Here is a 13,313-nt window from a genome sequence, read left to right as displayed (position 1 = left end):
AAAACCAGATAGTCGACTGTCCGGACGCAGAGGCCTTAGCGGCCTTCAAGCATAATATCCGTGACGAGTGGCTTGCCCGACACTTGGGACAGGAAAAGCCGAAATCTATGGCAGCCCTCACGACACTCATGACCCGCTTTTGCACGGGAGAAGACAGCTGGCTAGCTCGCAGCAACAATTTAACCAAGAACCCTGGTAATTCGAATACCAAGGACAAAAGCGACAGGTCGCGTCGGAACAAACAAAAGTGCCGCGTTAACAGCGACAGCAACGAGGATACGACAGTTAATGCCGGATTCCGAGGATACAAATCCGGTCAATGGAAAAAGCCATTCAAAAGAAATACTGAGGGCCCGTCCAGTTTGGACCGAATACTCTACCGCTTGTGCCAGATACATGGCACCCCCGAAAAGCCAGCTAATCACACCAACAGGGATTGTTGGGTGTTCAAGCAGGCAGGCAAGTTAAGAGCCAAAAACAAAGACAAGGGGCTATATAGCGACAACGAGGAGGAGCCCAGGCCGCCGAACAACGGTGGACAGAAGGGATTTCCCCCGCAAGTGCGGACGGTGAACATGATATACGCAACCCACATCCCCAAGAGGGAGCGGAAGCGTGCGTTACGGGACGTATATGCGATGGAGCCAGTCGCCCCAAAGTTCAACCCATGGTCCTCCTGCCCGATCACCTTTGATTGAAGGGACCACCCCACTAGCATCCATCATGGCGGCTTCGCCGCATTGGTTCTAGACCCAATCATTGACGTATTTCATCTCACAAGAGTCCTCATGGACGGCGGCAGCAGCCTAAACCTGCTTTACCAGGATACAGTGCGAAAAATGGGCATAGATCCCTCGAGGATCAAGCCCACCAAAACGACCTTTAAAGGCGTCATACCAGGTGTAGAAGCCAACTGTACAGGCTCAGTCACACTGGAAGTGGTCTTCGGATCTCCGGATAACTTCCGAAGCGAGGAGTTAATCTTCGACATAGTCCCGTTCCATAGTGGCTATCACGCACTGCTCGGGCGAACCGCATTCGCAAAATTCAATGCGGTACCGCACTATGCATACCTCAAGCTCAAGATGCCAGGCCCTAGAGGTGTAATCACGGTCAATGGGAACACCGAACGCTCCCTCCGAACGGAGGAGCACACGGCAGCGCTCGCAGCAGAAGTACAAAGCAGCCTCTCTAGGCAGTTCTCCAGTTCGGCCTTCAAAAAGCCGGACACTGTCAAGCGCGCCTGGAGTACCCAACAACAAGACCGCCTGGCACGTTCTGAGCTAGCGTAGCAATGCGGCCCCAACCCTAGCCCTCGCGATATAGCGAAACCAGTGCTTCGCGTACATAACTACGCTCTTGAAATACCATGGGCACAGGGGAAGGGGCACTATCACGGCACGCCCGAAATACGGCTTAAACCGCACCAGGGGCTGCCGGATTCCTTTTTTTTTCTTTTTTTCTCTTACTCTCAGGACTCCATACTTTGGATGACCCGTTCGGCAATTCAACTGCCGCACAAACAATGCAAGATCCAGGAAAGCAGACAAGCCACGCCGCATTATGGAAATCCCAGGTGGTCTCTATTGCGAGCAGTATACCTGTTTTTTAATACAATTCCGCGGCCTGCCCCTGGCCAGGACATGTTAAATAGTCCAATTTCTTTTGCTTATCGCACTATTTGTATCGTTTCGCTTTCATATCAGCCCTTCTATAAACAATGCATAGCTTTTTGTCTATTTTTTGCATTATCCTCTTTATATATATATGTTTATCAATAACATGTTGCATCCGTACACTGTGGTACGGCAAAAATACGCCAGGGGCTTCAGTACCCATCAATATGGCGTGAGAAGTCCGTACACTTTCACAAGTGCGGCACCTCGAACTTATAGCACTATATGCATCGGCTCCGAATCATGATTTGGGTCAATAGTTGGGTTTGCCCGGCTCCTATGTTTTGGTGCCTTACGTTCCGCTATATCGGCTAAGGTAGCACTAGGAGAACTACTGCGATTGTGCCCCAGTTGAGCTAGGCTGAGCACCTCAGTAGAGAAAGCTAAAACTGACTGTCATGATGAGGCGAGAGACCGGTCGCTGTTCGAGAGGTTTTTTGAGTCCTTAAAGACTTATGTCGCTTCGAGCGAGGAACCGGCTTTGTCCGGCCAAGGCGTGGATAGCGCCCCAAACTCGGTCTTCCGAATACTAGGGGCTTCGCCGAAATTTAAAATTATAGAGTTCTATGGCTAAGTGAGAGTGTTCAAGCATTATAGTCTGATTGCCTTGTTCGTTGTGCTGAGCGCCTCCCTCGACGGACCCAATCATGGGAGAAAGAGCGCTCAGGTTTATCCCGAACACCCCAGCACTAGTGGCATGGGGGCAGAAGCCGACGACTGGCCATCTCTCAATTTTTTGATAAAAGGCCGCACAGAAAGTAATATTTTAAATTCAAGCATTGCTTAGCGCATATGAACAAGTTTTCAGCGCACAGGATAACACGAGCGAGTTCATTCAAAAATTACATCCTTAGTGCATTCATCCGCCATAAGGCGGGCACCGGCCAGAACATCCTTGTAATAGTTCTCGGGCTTGCGATGCTCCTTCCCCGGCAGCGGCCCGTCCCTCACAAGCTTCTCACCGTCCAGCTTACCCCAGTGCACCTTTGCACGGGCAAGGGCCCTACGGGCACCTTCGATGCAGACGGAGCGCTTGATGACCTCGAGCCTTGGACAAGCCTCCACCAGCCGCCGCACCAGTCCGAAGTAGCTCCCAGGCAGGGCCTCTCCAGGCCACAGCCGAACTATGAAGCCCTTCAGGGCCTGTTCGGCCGCCTTGTGGAGCTCGACCAGCTGCTTCAGCTGGTCGCTCAAGGGCACAGGGTGTCCGGCCTCAGCGTACTGAGACCAGAACACCTTCTCCGTCGAGCTGCCTTCCTCGGCTTGGTAGAATGCGGCAGCATCGGATACGCTGCGGGGAAGATCTGCGAATGCCCCTGGAGAGCTCCGGATTCGGGTAAGTAACAAGTAGTTTACTTTTATATGTCTGCTTTGCATAGAGATTGCCTTACCCGCTGCTATCTTTTTCACCGCATCCAATTCCTGGAGGGCCTTCTGGGCTTCGGCCTTGGCAGATTTGGCAGTTTTAAGGGCCGCAGCAAGCTCGGACGCTCGCGTCTACGAGTCAAGCTCCAAACTCTCATGTTTTTTCATGAGAGCCTAAAGCTCTTGCTGCACCTCGCCGACCTGCGCCTCAAATTTATCCCGCTCGGTGCGCTCCGTGGCCGCTCTCTTCTTGGCCTCGGACAGCGCCTACTTGAGGGTCGCCACCTTAGTTGTGGCTCCTACAATAAGCAGTATACTCCTGTCATTTTTTGCAATTGCGTCTTCTTATAGGCATTTTTTATATAAGGTATCTCTTACCTTCTTTCTCCTTGAGCTGCCGTTTGGCAAGGCCGAGCTCTTGCTCGGTCCGCTCGAGGCCCTGCTTCAGGGCACCCACCTCCGCAGTCAGTGCGGCGGTGGCCAGCAGCGAAGCCTACATACGTATATTGACTCCTTTTTAGTTAGACTCCTGCGATATTTAATAGATCCTTTATTCGGCTTTTTTTTCCAAATGCCAAACAGAGCATCAGGGGCTACTGTCTATGTGGTAATATTTTTTACATATTTCTACTTACCTCGAAGCCTGTTAGAAGGCTAGCATAAGCTTCAGTAAGTCCACTTTTGGTGGACCGAACCTTCTGGACCACCATACTCATGATGGTACGGTGCTCCTCGTCAATGGAGGCGCCCTTAAGCACCTCCAGCAGATTGTCCGGCGCCTCCGGTTGGACGGAGGACGCCGGCTCAATAGGCTTGCTCCTCTTGGCAGGAGTTCGCCTGCCGCGGTCCGGAACCGTTGATGATTCCGGCGCGATGTCTGGCTTAAAGCCAGACTTGGAGCCCTGGGGGGTCTTGTCCCCTTTACTCCTGGAGTCCGGGAGGTCGCCTCGTGGCTCCTCCTGGACCACCTCCTCTTGCCCCGGAGCTTGTCGCGACGCCACTTCGGCGTCATCCGCAGCACAGGGGGAGGCAGCAGGCGGAACTGAATTCACATCCGATGAATCCAGGGAGCCGCTCGACGACTCGTCGAGCCCGTCCTTGGGCGGGCTGCATGATTATATTCGACATTAGGGAAAGCTGCACAACAAAAGGAATATCATGAGTTACTCTAGTATCCGAACACTTATGATTTCGCCGGACGCTTGGCCCTGTCCGGCCACTCCTCTTCGTTCTCATCGGCGTCGGGGGCGTAGTCCGGCGGAGGGGTTTTCCTCTTCTTGGACCCTTCGGCCTCCCCTACTAGGGCGGCCTTCCTCTTCTTTCCTCCCCCCGCTAGAGGGGGAGAGGTCTCTTCTTCCTCCTCCTCGTCTTCACGGGAGGAGTGCGTCTCGGACTCATCGAACGACGAGTCCAACACCACCATATGCCGGGAACTCTTTCGAGTCCCCGTGGACTTCTTCTTCTTGGCCTTCTTCTCCGGCACCACATAAGGTGCCCGAACCAGCAGCTTCACTAGGAGAGCAGGGGCTGGGTCTTCTGGCAAGGGAGCCAGACAGTTAATCAGTTCGGACTTCGCCTGGCAATCCTGTCAAAGGTGAGGGAGTTTAGATCCCGCATAGAGTCAAACTATGAAGAAAACTTAACATCCTGTAAAAGATGAAAATATTTTACCTCGCCAGCAGGACGCTGCGAGCTGAATCCGCGGTCTTCGGAGGAGGATGTGGGAGCCTCGGCGCCTTTGGTTAGCCCCTTCCAGACATCTTCGTATGTCGTGTCGAAGATCCTGCTCAGAGTTCGGTGCTGCGCCGGGTTGAACTCCCACAAATTGAAGTCCCGTTCTTGACACGGAAGGATCCGGCGGACGAGCATGACCTGGACTACGTTGACAAGCTTGAGCTGCTTGTTCACCAGGGACTGGATGCATTTTTGCAGTCCGGTCACCTCTTCTTCGTCGCCCCACGACAAGCCCGTCTCCTTCCAGGACGTGAGCCGCGTAGGGGGTCCGGATCAGAATTCAGGGGCTGCGATCCACTTCGGATCGCGTGGCTCGGTGATGTAAAACCACCCTGACTGCCACCCCTTCAAGGTCTCCACAAAGGAGCCCTCGAGCCATAGGACGTTGGCTATTTTGCCCGCCATGGCACCTCCGCACTCCGCCTGGTTGCCGCGCGCCACCTTTGGCTTGACGTTGAAGGTCTTGAGCCAGAGGCCGAAATGGGGGCGGATGCAGAGGAAAGCCTCGCACACGATGATAAACGCCGAGATATTGAGGGTGAAGTTCCGGGCCAGATCGTGGAAATCTAGGCCATAGTAGAACATGAGCCCACGGGCAAATGGGTGGAGAGGAAAACCCAGTCCGCGGAGGAAGTGGGGAAGAAATACTACCCTCTCATGGGGCCTTGGGGTGGGGAGAATCTGCCCCTCCTCAGGAAGCCGGTGCGTGATGTCTTTGGACAGGTATCCGGCCTTCCTTAGCGTTTTGACATGGCCCTCCGTGATGGAGGAGACCATCCACTTGCCTCCCGCTCCGGACATTGTTGGAGAAGGTTGAGGTAGGAAGTGCGGGCTTGGGCGCTGGAGCTCGGGTGCACAGAAGATGGATAGGCAAAGGAGGAAGAAGGCGTAGGTAAAAAGGTGGATCCTTATCCCGTTATATGAGCGGATGCGACTATGCGTCCCCACCAGCCTAGTAAAACTCGCTTGCCTCCCAAGCGCCGTGATAAATGGCGCGGTTGGGTTACCCATGTCCATATTGATGAGAATCCCGTAAATGGGGGACACGATCTCTGCTTTGACAAGACGTGCCAAGGAAACCGCCTCGCAAAACACGCTGAGGTGGAAAAGTGAAAACGATTCGAATAAAGGCTTGGCCGTAGTGTGATGTCATGCCGCGGAATACGTCAGCAGATTAGATTTGTGTTAATATTATTCTCTCTGTGGCAATACGTGGAAACTTATTTTGCAGAGCCGGACACTACTCTTGGTGTTTACAAACTTTTATGAAGAATTTGGAGGAGGAACCCGCCTTGCAATGCCGAAGACAGTCTACACGCCGGACTCGTCGTCATTGAAGCCTGGTTCAGGGGCTACTGAGGGAGTCCTGGATTAGGGGGTGTTTGGGTAGCCGGACTATACCTTCAGCCGGACTCCAGGACTATGAAGATACAAGATTGAAGACTTCGTCCCGTGTCCGGATGGGACTTTCCTTGGCGTGGAAGGCAAGCTTGGCGATGCGGATATTCAAGATCTCCTACCATTGTAACCGACTTTGTGTAATCCTAACCCTCTCCGGTGTCTATATAAACCGGAGGGTTTTAGTCCGTAGGACAACTTCATCATACAACAATCATACCATAGGCTAGCTTCTAGGGTTTAGCCTCCTTGATCTCGTGGTAGATCTACTCTTGTACTACCCATATCATCAATATTAATCAAGCAGGACGTAGGGTTTTACCTCCATCAAGGGGGCCCGAACCTGGGTAAAACATCGTGTTCCTTGCCTCCCGTTACCATCCGGCCTAGACGCACAGTTCGGGACCCCCTACCCGAGATCCGCCAGTTTTGACACCGACACTCCCCACCGCCGGCCATGTCACCATCGTAGCTCCGGCCGCGCAACTTGGCGTTCGAGCTTACCGTTGCACTCACCGAACTTCCGTGAGTCGAACACGACTAACCACGACTCCTTCCTTGCTCGGCATCGCCCAAACCATTGCCGGCCGAACTCCGGCCGCTGCCCAACTCGCCGCTGCCACCGCTACAGGCCACCCCAGCTCCGGTCGCTGCCACCACTGGATGCGCGCGTGTGCCAGCAACCCATAGCCGCAAACCTCGCCCGAAACCGTCGCCCGTAGCTCAATTCCGAGTGGACTCCGCCGCGGCTTGAGGTCGCCGCCGGCCAAACTCCGGCGTGCTGACGCGGCCGCGTAATTAGTGCTAATCACCGCCAGCTAAACCACTTTTAGACACTGACAACGGGCCCCGCAGCGGGTCAAAGCCCAAGTCAACGCGGGATTAGTGTCTGACTCACTAGCTAATGGACCCCACGGGTCAGTTTTGACCCTGTTGACCTTGCTGACGTCGTGCTGTCGTCATGCTGACGCAGTAAGTGATTTTCTGGATTTTAAAATAATCCAGGAATTCCAAAAAATTGCCTAAACTTCGAAAAATCATAGAAATTCAACCTTAACTCCAAATGAAATAATTTATATATGAAAAATTATCAGCAAAATTCAAGGAATCTGTTTATGGAATTTTCATGCATGTTAGAACAACTTATGGATGCTTTTTAGGCCAATTCACATAAATGGAATTTAAACTCTCACATATGGAGTATGAATTTGAACCTAGGGTTCAAACCAACTCCATTTAACATGTTGCTAGTTGCATTAGCTCAAAACACAGCATATTGACATGTCATGATCATGCATCATATTGTGCATTGCATTGATTATGTTCATTCGCTATTGCCAGTGGTTGTCCCCTCTCGATAGACGTTGTACTGACGCTGTGATCGTTGACACTGATGAAGACCCAATGATATCTTCAGAAGTGCCAGGCAAGCAAAACCCCTTTGTTCATTTCGATACAATTCCACTCTCGCTCCTGCTCTCTTTTACTGCATTAGGACAACGGTGATTCAACTGTTACATGCTGCGGTAGTTGAACCCTTTTCCTCTGCATGACCTGTCATTGCCACAGTAAATAGATGAAACCCACTAGCATGAGTAGGAGTTGTTTGAGCCCTGATGTGCCTACCCATTCATGTTTGTTTGTCATGCCTGCTACTGCTTAGAGTTGAGTCAGGTCTGATTCATCGGGGATGAATCAGAGGTGTGTAAACATGTCCTACTGTTGAGAGCTAAGTGTGTGAACACGATTTGGTAAAGGTGGTGGTGAGAGGCCATGTAGGAGTACATGGTGGGCTGTCTCATTGAAACCGTTCTTAGGAACTGAGTTCTGTGTTTGTGATCCATGAAACAGTTACTACCATGCATTGGGCCCGAAACCAATGGACCCTCTCGGCTTCTTGAGCACCCTTGTCCTCTGTCTAGGAGTTGCAACTAGTTTCTGGTGTTTATAGGATATGTGTTGGCGGCCGTGCGTAGCGCTGACCCTAGGGGTGGGCTATGATGCGGTAGATACACCATGGCCGGGCATGCCGGGCGCCCGTTTGGTGTCTCAGAACCCTGTACACATCGTCCGGGGCCGTATGTGGAAACCTCGGCCGGACTCCCTGCGAATGGAACCTGGATAGGCGATAAACCTGGACTAGAGACTTGAGTGTTTAGGTAGGCCGTGGCCGACACCCTCGTTGGGCTTCCACTTGAAGGTTGCCGAGTACATGTCGTGTAAACGACGGTAAGTGGTGAGAGCGTGTGTGAAGAAGTACACCCCTGCAGGGTTATAAATGATCTATTCGAATAGCCATGTCCGCGGTAAAGGACTTCTGGGTTGCCTATAACAGTTCATAGACAAGTGAAAGTGGATACTCTAAAACTCGCAAGATAAGTGTGAGTGCTATGGATGGCCTTCTCGTAGGGAGACGGGAGCGGATCCATAGTGGTGTATTGAATGGTGAATATGTGGACTCGTGTGCGCCACCTCAAAAGAGTTGCTTGCAGTCGTAGTTCAGGTTAGCTACTAAGTCAAAGATGGCTTGCTGCAGTTAAACTCCACCACCCCCTTGTTGATACCGATGCATATGTAGCTAGTTCTGATGTAAGTCTTGCTGAGTACCTTTGTACTCACGTTTGCTTAATTTATGTTTTGCAGAGCGATTTCAGTCTCGCTAGTAGTTCCGCGTGGACTTCGACGTTTAGCCTAATACCTCAGCTTCGATCTTGTGCCCTCGGCAGGATCTGGTAGATAGTCAGGCTTCTTAGCCTTTTTCATTTATAGAGATCTGAATGTTGGGTCATGAGACCCATGTTTGTATTTCTCACTCCTCGGAGCCTAATGAATAATACTTGAGTCGTAGAGTTATGTTGTGATGCCATGTTGTATTTACACATATCGAGCATATTGCGTGTATGATTGAAATGCTTGGTATGTGTGGGACCGACAATCTAGTTGTTTATCCTTGGCAGCCTCTCTTATGGGGAAATGTAGTCTAGTGCTTCCATGAGCCATAGTAGTCCGCTACAGCCCGGTTCACCGAAGTCCTGTTAGCCCAGCACTACTGCTCAGGACACTTGACTGGCCGGCATGTGTTTCACTTCGTTCCTGTGTCTGTCCCTTCGGGGAAATGTCACGCGGTGACATCCGGAGTCCTGCCTAGCCTACTACAGCCCGGTTTCGCGGAGTCCTGTTAGCCTAGTGCTACAACCCGGATTCACACGCTGCTGACCGACATGCTCGATGTGATTCATGTATGCCTGTCCCCATAGGTTAGTGCCGCTTTGGGTTCACGACTAGCCATGTCGGCTCGGGTTCTTTGTCATATGGATGCTAGCGACACTATCATATACGTGAGCCAAAAGGCGCAAATGGTCCCGGGCCAGGGTAAGGCGACACCCGTGGGAATACCGCGCGCAAGGCCTCAAAGTGATATGAGGTGTTACCGGCTAGATCGATGTGACTTAGAATTGGGGTCCTGACAGCTTTGGTATCAGAGCCTGACTGCCTGTAGGATTACCAAGCCAAACCGGTCGAAGTTTTGTCTAGAAATGCTTTAGTTATGTAGGGGAATTGATTGTGGTAGGGAACGTAAGGCTCTTTTTACTCCTTATCCTCATGACCTTCTGATCTGAGTCATCTTATCTTTTCTACGGGGTTAAGTACTAGGCTTCTCTTCTATCTCTCAGGATGACGTGTTACTAAACCGTAGTTGCCTAGGATTGTTGAGTTCAAGCCTCAGTTCAGTTCCTACTACTTCCATATGTTCATAATTGGTCTCAGAACCTTGATATTGTGATGTTGAGTGGTTATGCCACCATTTTTGCAGGATGTCTCAAATCATTTTGAGCATTTACAGCTGTTATGCTGTCCGAGTCATCTCAGGTTTCTAAACAATCTGATGCATTTGCAAATCCTTCCTCCTAGTTCCCGATGTTCTTTTGGGACAGTTTAAGCACACTAATCCGTCTGTTGAGGTACTCCGCTTCCTCGGCATTTATGTTGGAGCTATTATTATGACCCTAGGTGTCTAGAGTATCACCTGGTAATCTAGCAATGCTTTGCATCCCCAGTGTGATTATTCTGGCCACCATTCTCGAAAGCGTCCCGTGATGCCGTTTAGTTAGTAGGCATTCTATTCCTGGGTTCTTGGCCCAAGATCCACTCTACTTACCTCATGTTGATAGTGTTGCTTGTACCTTTAGGATATTAGTAACCTTTGCGATAGTCCTCGAGGTCCATGGTATTTCCTTCTTCCAAATACCATGAACCATTAAGGCAGAAGTTCTTTGAACCAAAAGATCACCATTAGAGTACTCCTGAGGAGTTCTCCATTCATAATTGTGACTCTGCCAGTCCTACCTCTCAGCATGGGTTATCCGGAAGAAATATGTTGAACTTGTTCGACATACTAACCTATGCATCCACAACTCAGAAAGATATATGTTCCTTTGAGTTGTCCCTCTGTAGTTGTATTCCGATCCTTTTCTATCAGTTGATAGCCAAGTTTATGTCGTGCATTCGTGTTATCAATGCCTATTATTCTTGTGGTCCATCGAGCCATTCTATTCCGGAATGACTAGGAGAAACAAACTCCAACACCTCATCCATTTCTTGGACTGGTCAAAGTAGTTGTATTCCGTAGATCAAAATGCCAATCCAGCTTTTGTTTTGTTCTACCTCGAAGTATTACCCCCTTTATGTCAGGATTGTCATAGGAAATGCAGCATCTCTCATGAATTCTTGACGTAGTGATACTCTCCCCATCATTATTCATTTCTCGGTTTCCGTGTTGTTGCAACCGGAATGTCGACAAGTGAATCGTGATGTGTGAAATCAATACTCCTAGCAACCCCGTTGCTTGGTAGTTAAAGGACAATAACTTCATTCTTAGCATGTTGGTTATTGAATCATCGTTCTAAGGTAGATTGTGCTACCTAATCATTGTTTCTGGTGCACTCTTCGACCAATGTGTTAGGAGTGTGTCAATCCATCACTCTCTTGATCACATTGTCTTGCCCTGAAAAGCAAGATTGTTCTCGAGCTTAGTAACATATCGGTGGTTCGTGATGTTCCGAATATCTTCTTGGAAGTATTACCAGGTTGTCACCTGCCCGCTATGTTGAGTTCGTGATCATGTTGGTTTTCCTCCAAACCGTCCTTTCTCCAAGAATCTGTGTCGGATACCCTGAGCAAGTTGGTTAAGCTAAACAACAACTTGGAGAGTTGAAAGATAAAAGCTTGTCTGACTCAGTTCATTCCAAAGGGATATCTTGCGTGTGTGCGCGTGTGTGTTGGAGAAAGATGATATCTTCATCAATTGATCCTCGTGATCAATTGTCGGTGCTATTATGTTACCCAAACTTTGATTTGAGTGTGGGCTATCGTCAAATCAAATCAGAACCAACGATATTCATAATGTTGTCCTACTCGTGGTTGATTCCTCGAGCATACATCATTATATTCTTTTGGTCTGACCAATGCTATCACCGTGTTCACTTAATTATGGATTTCCATTTATATGGAAACCTGGATGAATTGTTGTTGAGCCCATCGACAACATCCATGTCCTCTCCATGATTTTGTCGAACATTAAGCGAGTGTTGGAAAATTTTGAAAGCATCTCTTCATGCTAGCTCATGAAGCATATGTTGGATGAAAGAAGTGACTTCCTCTGATTCACGTGCATTTGGTGCAAGTTGCCGCCGTGAGTTCGAGAAAGTTAGTTTTGCTTCCTCTGGAATCATCCCAAGTTAGTCATGCACGTGTGAAGTATTCCATGGTCTGATAGACTGATCATCTTCATTCCATATGAATTCCATAGCACACTAAGCCACTGATTGACCTGTTCCAGGAAAAGAAGTTGTTGTGCTATCCTAGGTCATGCACAAGATTTCGATATCCTCAATGATGGTTCCCCACCAGAACTCGGTAGTGTTTTATTATAAGACTACTATGTGGTCATACTTGTCTGGGACAACGTGTTCACATGTTGTAGCAGAACCAGCTCATGTTTTGGGGCTTGCTATCGCAGTTCATTCCCCGAGAATCTCGCAACGTCGTCTCGTCGATTTGTGTTGCAAACTTTCATTTTCCTTTCTAGACTCGATGAGTCTGGAATATCCTGACACCAACCAGATCTGAATCTCAGGCAGATATGATGGTTGGAGCATTTTCCAAGAACTATAATATTGGTCCCTCGATAACCGGTAAAGTGGATGTCGTGGCCAACACATCCAGCCGGAAGACCTATTATTGTAGTATCTCGATCGAAGAAAGTTGGCCACCTCCCCATGAGGATTTCATAGGATTTACCTCCGTAGTTAATCCTTGCGGATTCTTGTGCTCCCGAAGTCTGACCTTTTACTTGATGTCCTAGATACCAAACCATATCAATAAATGGGTTATCCTAGCACATCAAGGAGAACATTAGAAGCGGAGTGCTAAATGTCTCTCGGTCGATCATCCAGATTTTGTTTCCTTGGCCTCGCTAAGGTGAAATCTGAGAAAGTGTTATCTTCCTTTGCATCTGCATCATCCATCACCATTCATCATGGTGGTATGTTGTGTTGCCAGGATCCTTGACACAGATATTGGTAAAACCTTGATGAATATGGAGATGCTCAAGTTCTTGAGAGCACGTGCAAGCACCAGGTTTTACCATTGGAGTTAACAGGGATTTGCTTCCAGTTTCCTCGGTTATGTTATAACCTTTTCAAACAGTGGACTCACTCTCGACTGTTGAGCTCTTCCCCAGTTACCAGAATCATACCCAACATTTGCATTTTGTTCCCAGCCTGCACCTCAGTAGTTGTTGTTCAGGATCATCTTCAAAAGTGGACTTACCATGGGTCTCATCCATTTCCGATGATAAGCAAAAATCATCCATTGCGTTGTCTTCAACAAGGTAGTCCACATCATCCATCCTAGTCCGAGTATGTCATTCTTTCGAACTCCTTCAAATGATCGTTTGTGATTGCCTTAGGCTGGTATAAAGAGTTTCAATGATCTCCGAATCAAAAGTAATTCTTTTTGCCACTTAAGGGAATAATTCTACGAGTCACCTTCCCCGAGGTATCACGTTACGAAATCATGGCAAATATCTCCTTGCTACTTTGGAATTCATGCTCCATCTTATTCAAGTATGGAATGGTT

Source organism: Triticum urartu, chromosome 6 (genome assembly GCF_003073215.2).
Source record: "Triticum urartu cultivar G1812 chromosome 6, Tu2.1, whole genome shotgun sequence".
In the NCBI taxonomy this organism is placed as follows: domain Eukaryota; kingdom Viridiplantae; phylum Streptophyta; class Magnoliopsida; order Poales; family Poaceae; genus Triticum; species Triticum urartu.
This window is presented reverse-complemented; position numbering follows the sequence as displayed.